The sequence below is a fragment of the Salvia hispanica genome, chromosome 3 (genome assembly GCF_023119035.1).
Source record: "Salvia hispanica cultivar TCC Black 2014 chromosome 3, UniMelb_Shisp_WGS_1.0, whole genome shotgun sequence".
NCBI lineage: Eukaryota > Viridiplantae > Streptophyta > Magnoliopsida > Lamiales > Lamiaceae > Salvia > Salvia hispanica.
In genome coordinates, this window is record NC_062967.1 from 26,245,264 (window position 1) to 26,252,513 (window position 7,250).

The 7,250-nt window shown below is 35.4% G+C and overlaps 2 long non-coding RNA genes across 2 annotated transcripts; one reads left to right on the forward strand and one right to left on the reverse strand.

Moving 5' to 3' along the window:
- Positions 1 to 3,652: 3,652 nt before the first annotated feature.
- Positions 3,653 to 5,425, reverse strand: LOC125213463. The gene is made up of 2 exons (XR_007174945.1): positions 4,720 to 5,425; positions 3,653 to 3,838 (listed from the first exon to the last, which is right to left on the reverse strand). It is a non-coding gene; the product is annotated as an uncharacterized LOC125213463 (long non-coding RNA).
- LOC125213464 lies at positions 3,819 to 6,301 on the forward strand. Its single transcript, XR_007174946.1, has 3 exons — positions 3,819 to 4,445; positions 5,432 to 5,496; positions 6,026 to 6,301. It is a non-coding gene; the product is annotated as an uncharacterized LOC125213464 (long non-coding RNA).
- The last annotated feature ends 949 nt before the right edge of the window (positions 6,302 to 7,250 follow it).

Sequence of the window (7,250 nt, forward strand, 5' to 3'; positions counted from 1 at the left end):
CCGTCCCACAATAAGAGTCTTATTTTGTCATTTTAGTATATCTCACAATAAGAGTTTTATTTCACTTTTATCATAAATGGTAAGTATGCCTCATATTCTACCAACTTTTTTTACTCACATTTTATTATAAAACAAATACTCCCTCTGTCCCACTAGAAATGAAATGTTTTCTCTTTTAGGTTGTCCCATTAAAAATGAAACATTTCTTAAAATAAAAATAACTTTATCTCTATTTTTCCCTCTCTCTTATTTTACTCTCTCTTTTTTAATTTACAAAACAACACTACATAAAATCTTGTGCCGAAAAGCAAACATTTCATATTTATTGGGACGAAGGGAGTATATATAAGTGGGACACATATTTTATTAACTTATTCAACTAATTTTTTAAATACATTTGTTAAAACCTGTGCCATAACTATATAAGTAGGATTTCTACTGCGGGACAGAGAGAGTATGCCGTATATGTTGTGTTATTGGCATATTTGTAATTTTAATTTTTGCAGTTTATTTGCCATTTTCGGCATATAATAGGATGGTAACGGATTAATGGTGAACTTATCAAGTCATAATTGCTAATTGTATTTGTTTGCACATTTTCATCTAATTTGTGTTGCTCGATTAATTCTTTATTAGTACAATATACGAGTACTATATATAATGTATTTAAAAATATTGACGATAATTAGTTGTAATCATTTATGTCGATATAATTAATATCACGTGAAATGTCAGGACTGGACCAGAGATGTCGTTGTAGTGATCGTGATTCGTGAAAAATTCTTCTCCACATTTTAGAACGTTGACGTGACGCTGAGTCGACACTCGAGACCATCATTTACATTGGATACTTTTATCTATTACACTTAAATCATATTCATATTAAATACTCCCTCCGTCCCACTTAAAATAAAACAGTTGGAAATCGGCATGGGATTTTATGCAGTATTGTTTTGTGAGTTAAAAAAGAGAGAGTAAAGTAAGAGAGATGAAAAAGTAGAGATAAAGTTATTTCCATTTTAGAAAACGTTTCATTTTTAATGGGTCAGAGGGAGTATTAACGAATTTACAACGCCTACTATAATGAAAGTCGAATGATAGTTTGTACTCCCTCGTCCCAGATAATTCATGAAACTTTGACCCGGCATAGATTTTGAAAAATCTAATGAAAAGTGAGTTGAAAAAGTTGGTGGGATGTGGGTCTTACTTTTAAAGTATTAGTATTATAATAAAATGTGAGTAGGAATGAGTTAGTGGAATATGGGGTCCACTACCAAAAATGGTAAAAGTGAAGTGGAACAAATTATGTGGGACGACCCGAAATAAAATACTGGGTCGAATTATCTGAGACAGATGAAGTAATTGTTAATATTATCTTGTAATTTTGTTGAGATATAATTATTAAATGTTTTAAATGTTACGTATATATATTTTTCAATTTTATCTATGGGATAAGAAACTCAAACAAGGATAGATTGGTTAAACTTAAAACTCATTAATTTTGAAACATCGAACATTGGATAGAAATAGTTAATTTGAATAGAGAATGCCAAACTAGTATTGTATTGCTGCAATAATTAACCGATCGATCGAAAGCATTCGTAGATGCATACTACGAAAAAAACGCCTATTTGCTACCACTTTTTGTGAGAACCCTCGTTGTGCTAGCAAAACTTGTGAGCAGAGTAACGAGCATACACCGAAAACAACAACCATTTCTTGTCTACTGGAATCCAAAAAAAAAAAATTAAATTTTTTATATTAATTTCGATTTTTTTAAAAAGAAAAGAAAAAATCAAATTAGCCGTTGACCAATCGTATGACGCCATGTAAGGCTGCTCAGCGGCGCGGACGTGCTCTTATTTAAGAGTAGTGTCGTGCCGCTGGCACAGACGGATTTTGCTAGCACACTTATAGTGCTCTTATTTAAGAGCAGCGTCGTGCCGTTGGCATGGACGGACGAGCTGCAGCGGCGAACGTCTGTGCCGCTGGCACAGACGGACAAGATGCCGCTGCGGATGCTCTAATGAAATTACTGGCGTTTTCTCATTGGCACTACATTGGATACTGATAAGGCTAATTTCATGCAGTGGTACCCCTGTAAAATTCTGTGATTTCATGGGTCTAACAAGGTTTTATAAGCCAGGTGTGTAGAGAAACCGCTAGCCCCAGGAAGAAAATGAAGATGGCCGGGGAGATGAAGCTAGCGGGAAAACTAAGCAGGAAAAGGAAGAGCCAATAGACTAAGGAGCATCAAAACAGAGGGCAAAATGGAGATTGCAGGAACAGTCTAGAAGCTCTGTCCGCTATAAATAAGAGTATGCGCTTGACATGAGCATCATTATTTTTCAGCTCTTAGCTTAGTTTTCACTTTTCTACACACACACTCACGGGGAATTTGGTGCGGGGGTTCACATTTGTCCACGGAGGCGAAGAAACAATCATCTTTTGCTTTTCTATTTACTTCTCGTACTCGCCGAGTCCTCGCTGTTCAAGGCTCGGTTCTGTTTTGTTATTATCGTTGGATACTTCGTACTTTGCAATGGATATTGCTACTTTTCTTTCGTTTATCTTATCGTGGTGTTTTTGGTTTGATTTTTGCTGATTATTGTTGGTTGATTTGAGTTTGGAGTTGGTTTGTGAGAAATTTGTTGTTGATCGGTTGAATCTACGTAGACTTGTGAGGATCGGAGATAGAGATGATGTTTGGTTTTTGTGGATGGCTTGGATCCGGAGCGGATTAAGCATCCCGTGGTTGGATCTGCTTGTTTTCGTTTCATTTAGTTGTTTAAGTTCTGCATTCTTGTTTTGCCTCGTCTAGTAGTCGTGGATCTGCTTTAGTTTTACATGTTCTTCATTTCTATCGGTTTAATTTCGTTTAATTTGTTTTGATCTTCATTTTGCTCTGTTTTTAGCTGGTTGTTTCGTGATAAATATTGGAGAAGATGATGTCGCTGTTAGTTAGTCATTTAGTTAGTTATTTTGTAGCTTTTCGATCGTACTCTGCCTTTTCAGAAAATGGTCCCCACGTCTAATTTTTCTCAAGTCTAGGTTAATTTAGGTAACTGTTCGCTCGGTCTAGTAATTGTCTCGCTCTATTTCGGTTAATATGCATGCTTTTATGTCTCTGCCTAGATCTAGCTGTTAGAGTATAATATTTTATTTACCAAGTCTAGGAATTAAAGCTCAACCCCAAAAATTGCGTGGCAGCAGCCAAAAATAGTTCCCAAGTCTATGTGGATTCGATCCTTGCTTCCCTATACTAATTTTCTTAGCTAAAGCGGGTTGAGGGTTTTTGAAGGGGGAGTTAAGGTAGTGATTGTGTGCACAATGACAGGTAGCTCAAGGTTCTCTGAGTTCCTAGACCCAGTGCCCAGCGGATTCCCTGGACCGAGGGTTTTCTTTATTAATTTTTGAACACTCTCTCGCTGACCATTAAACTCTAGCCAGCTCTTTTTGGTAGTGGACCTCTGTAATACCCCGCTCAAATTAACGTCCTTGAACGTTTATCGAGTAAATAATTATATTAAAGCAAGTAGTATTTTAAACTCTATGTTTTGTGGTATTAAAATTCTTGATGAGTTTTAATTGATAGTTAAGAGCCAACGTGAAACTAATTTTGATCAAGGACTTTAATGTACAAAAGGATACATGAAACGATAAAATAATTGTCCATGTACATTTATAAAGCAGAGGGATATTAAATGTCTATTTACAGAATATAGTCATTTCTCTTCAAATGAGAAATGTATTAATTATATCTAATTTATGATGTTACAAAAATGAGCTAAAGCTTCTTCGCAAAGCTAGTATTCTATCTTCAGGAAACCCCAACTTCCTACAAATGATGGGACAAGTCAGAAACGACAGTGTAATAATAGTGTAGTAACAAAAATAACTTCTACCATCTTTAACCATAGTCAACATGTGAATAGTGCAACACTATTCACTGAAAATGACATGGAGTCATCACATAAGTATATGCATCACGTTTTATAATTCAAGTGTATATATATATGTGTGTATGTAAAGGCGAGTCATTATTTTCTGCAAAATCTGCAGACAAGAATTTAAATCAAGGGAGACATATCCCCAAAATCAGGAAGAGCGTTGAATTAAAAGCTTTCAATTATTTTTTTTGTTGCATGCGAGTGTCGGCAGAAAGTAGTATAAGGAAGGAGAGTTGTGAAATTTCAAGTTTCATAACTTCTCTGAGGCATCACTTTGCTACACACACCAAAATCCAGTATCACACTTCTGCGACGCACTCTCAAACTTCTTTCTACCAAAATCATACGCACCTAAAATCTCTTTTCACCCAAAATTTTAAGCAAGCAGACAGAAAAGTTTTCCATCTTTCCTAGCAAGTTTCAAGCAAGCATTTTTCAAGAAGGAGAATTTCAAGCAGAAGCACTTCTAAATAAACCTTTTATCGTTCTTTTGAGGTAATGATTTTCAAACCGCAAGTTAACTCTTTTCAAGTTTTATCAAGCACGTCATGTTAGCATGAATTCATATAGAACATAGAATCACAACCAAGCATGCTCTCCTTTTACCAAATACGTCATATTTGTTTTTATTCAAGAAACTAGAAAATCTCCTAACATGTTTCAAAATAAGCCTCTTGTTTTAGCAGCCACTTCGGAAATTTATAATAGAAAATCTAACCGTCCAAATGAAATTTCCTTTGGTCATAATGAAGTTAGATAAGTTGTTTACCTTCCTTTAAAATTTCAGAACGATCGGACTACGTTTGAACCCCCGATCGTATAGAAAATCGACGCTGCTACTGTAGAAACCGACAGCCACTTCCGAAATTATTTCTGGAAAATCTAACCGTTAAAATTTGATCTCCTTCGGTAAGAATGATCCTTTATGAGTCTTCTACCTTTGGTTAAAATTTCGTGACAATCGGATGTTGTTTGAATTCCCGATCGTGAAGAAACTCGAGGCTGCACCTTGTGTGGCGAAAATTTAGAAAAGAAAAAGAAAGAGAGAGAGAGAGTTAGGAAGAGAATAGAGATAAATGATGATCAGAAAGAAGTTACGTATAGCAGCTAGTTTGACTCAGTAGGTAATTGAAATAATGATTTTGCTCCCTTGACTTTTGGGCCTTTCAAATATCAAATGAGTGTTAGACTAAAATTAATTAGTCCTTATTTGGAATTCATTATTTATGATTGAATTAATCGCTCGAGATAAAATTCTCTTGAATTAATTTTGAGTAAGTGGGTTTGTAGGTAAATCCTCAAGTTTATTAAATTAATTAATCTCTCGATTAATTAATACCAATAATTAAATCTACGGGTTTAATTAAAGTGAATGAGTTTATGAAAGAGAGAAGGAAAATAGGATGCATATCCTAAGAGCATATCATCCGCTATTGTTATTTCTTTGAAGCTAAATAGTTTATTATCTTTTATTGGACAAGGTCCATCGCAAGGAATTTAACTCCAAGTGGGTTAATATTGTCATACGGAGTAAGAAGCATACGAGGTGAACTTTCCTATCCTACAATGGATAAAAGTATAAAGAATTATTTTATGATGATTAATTTTGAAAATAATGTTGTCATGCCTTAAATGTTTTGTTTTATGTATGATGCCTATCTGTTTGGTTATACCGAATGTGCTATGCCAAATAAAGTAAGAAATCGAATTCGGGTCCCAGCAAGGGGAGAGTCCCTACTTGGACTAGTGTACACGTGGACCGTGTGTCATCGAGAGGGTTGGCCGGTCCGGTGCTCGTGGAAAGTGGCCACTTTCCCGGCACATGAAAGTTAAGGTGACCGTAGGAGAACACCATCTCTACGGCACAAGATGTACAGATATGGCAAAGAACAGAAAGAACTTAGACCGTGCAGTCGAAAAATGGTATTTAGTAAACTCAGGTCTTTTTAATAAAACCCCTGAGTGTTACTGTGATAATGGCTTGACAATATTTTCAAATGTATTATTGTAGTTTTCGGCAATGTGTTCACTGAGTACTTTTGTACTCAGCCCTGCATGTACTTCTAAATGTGCAGGTTGAGCTGTGATGGAGGGAAGGGTGCTAATTAAACCAGACCTACTTATAGTTCCATACTCTCGGAGGTTCGTGTCTTCATACATGGAACCGCGTTCAGTTCCTTCCGCTGTGCATTAAAGCAAGTGAAATTCTTTATTTCTCTAAAGACTCTGATAATTAACCAGTATATTGTATTGTCCCCGACTCGAGTCATTGTGATCGAGCCATTCTATTCATGTATTCAATGTTTATACTCTACAGTCAGAAAGTTCAACCATGAAGTCCATTTTTTTTACCCAACCCGCATTCTTATTATCCACCACAGTCACGGTATATCGAACCTTGCTATAGTAAGCAAAGTTGGGTCGTGACATGATATGCTCTTAGGATATGCATCCTATTTTCCTTCTCTCTTTCATAAACTCATTCACTTTAATTAAACCCGTAGATTTAATTATTGGTATTAATTAATCGAGAGATTAATTAATTTAATAAACTTGAGGATTTACCTACAAACCCACTTACTCAAAATTAATTCAAGAGAATTTTATCTCGAGCGATTAATTCAATCATAAATAATGAATTCCAAATAAGGACTAATTAATTTTAGTCTAACACTCATTTGATATTTGAAAGGCCCAAAAGTCAAGGGAGCAAAATCATTATTTCAATTACCTACTGAGTCAAACTAGCTGCTATACGTAACTTCTTTCTGATCATCATTTATCTCTATTCTCTTCCTAACTCTCTCTCTCTCTCTTTCTTTTTCTTTTCTAAATTTTCGCCACACAAGGTGCAGCCTCGAGTTTCTTCACGATCGGGAATTCAAACAACATCCGATTGTCACGAAATTTTAACCAAAGGTAGAAGACTCATAAAGGATCATTCTTACCGAAGGAGATCAAATTTTAACGGTTAGATTTTCCAGAAATAATTTCGGAAGTGGCTGTCGGTTTCTACAGTAGCAGCGTCGATTTTCTATACGATCGGGGGTTCAAACGTAGTCCGATCGTTCTGAAATTTTAAAGGAAGGTAAACAACTTATCTAACTTCATTATGACCAAAGGAAATTTCATTTGGACGGTTAGATTTTCTATTATAAATTTCCGAAGTGGCTGCTAAAACAAGAGGCTTATTTTGAAACATGTTAGGAGATTTTCTAGTTTCTTGAATAAAAACAAATATGACGTATTTGGTAAAAGGAGAGCATGCTTGGTTGTGATTCTATGTTCTATATGAATTCA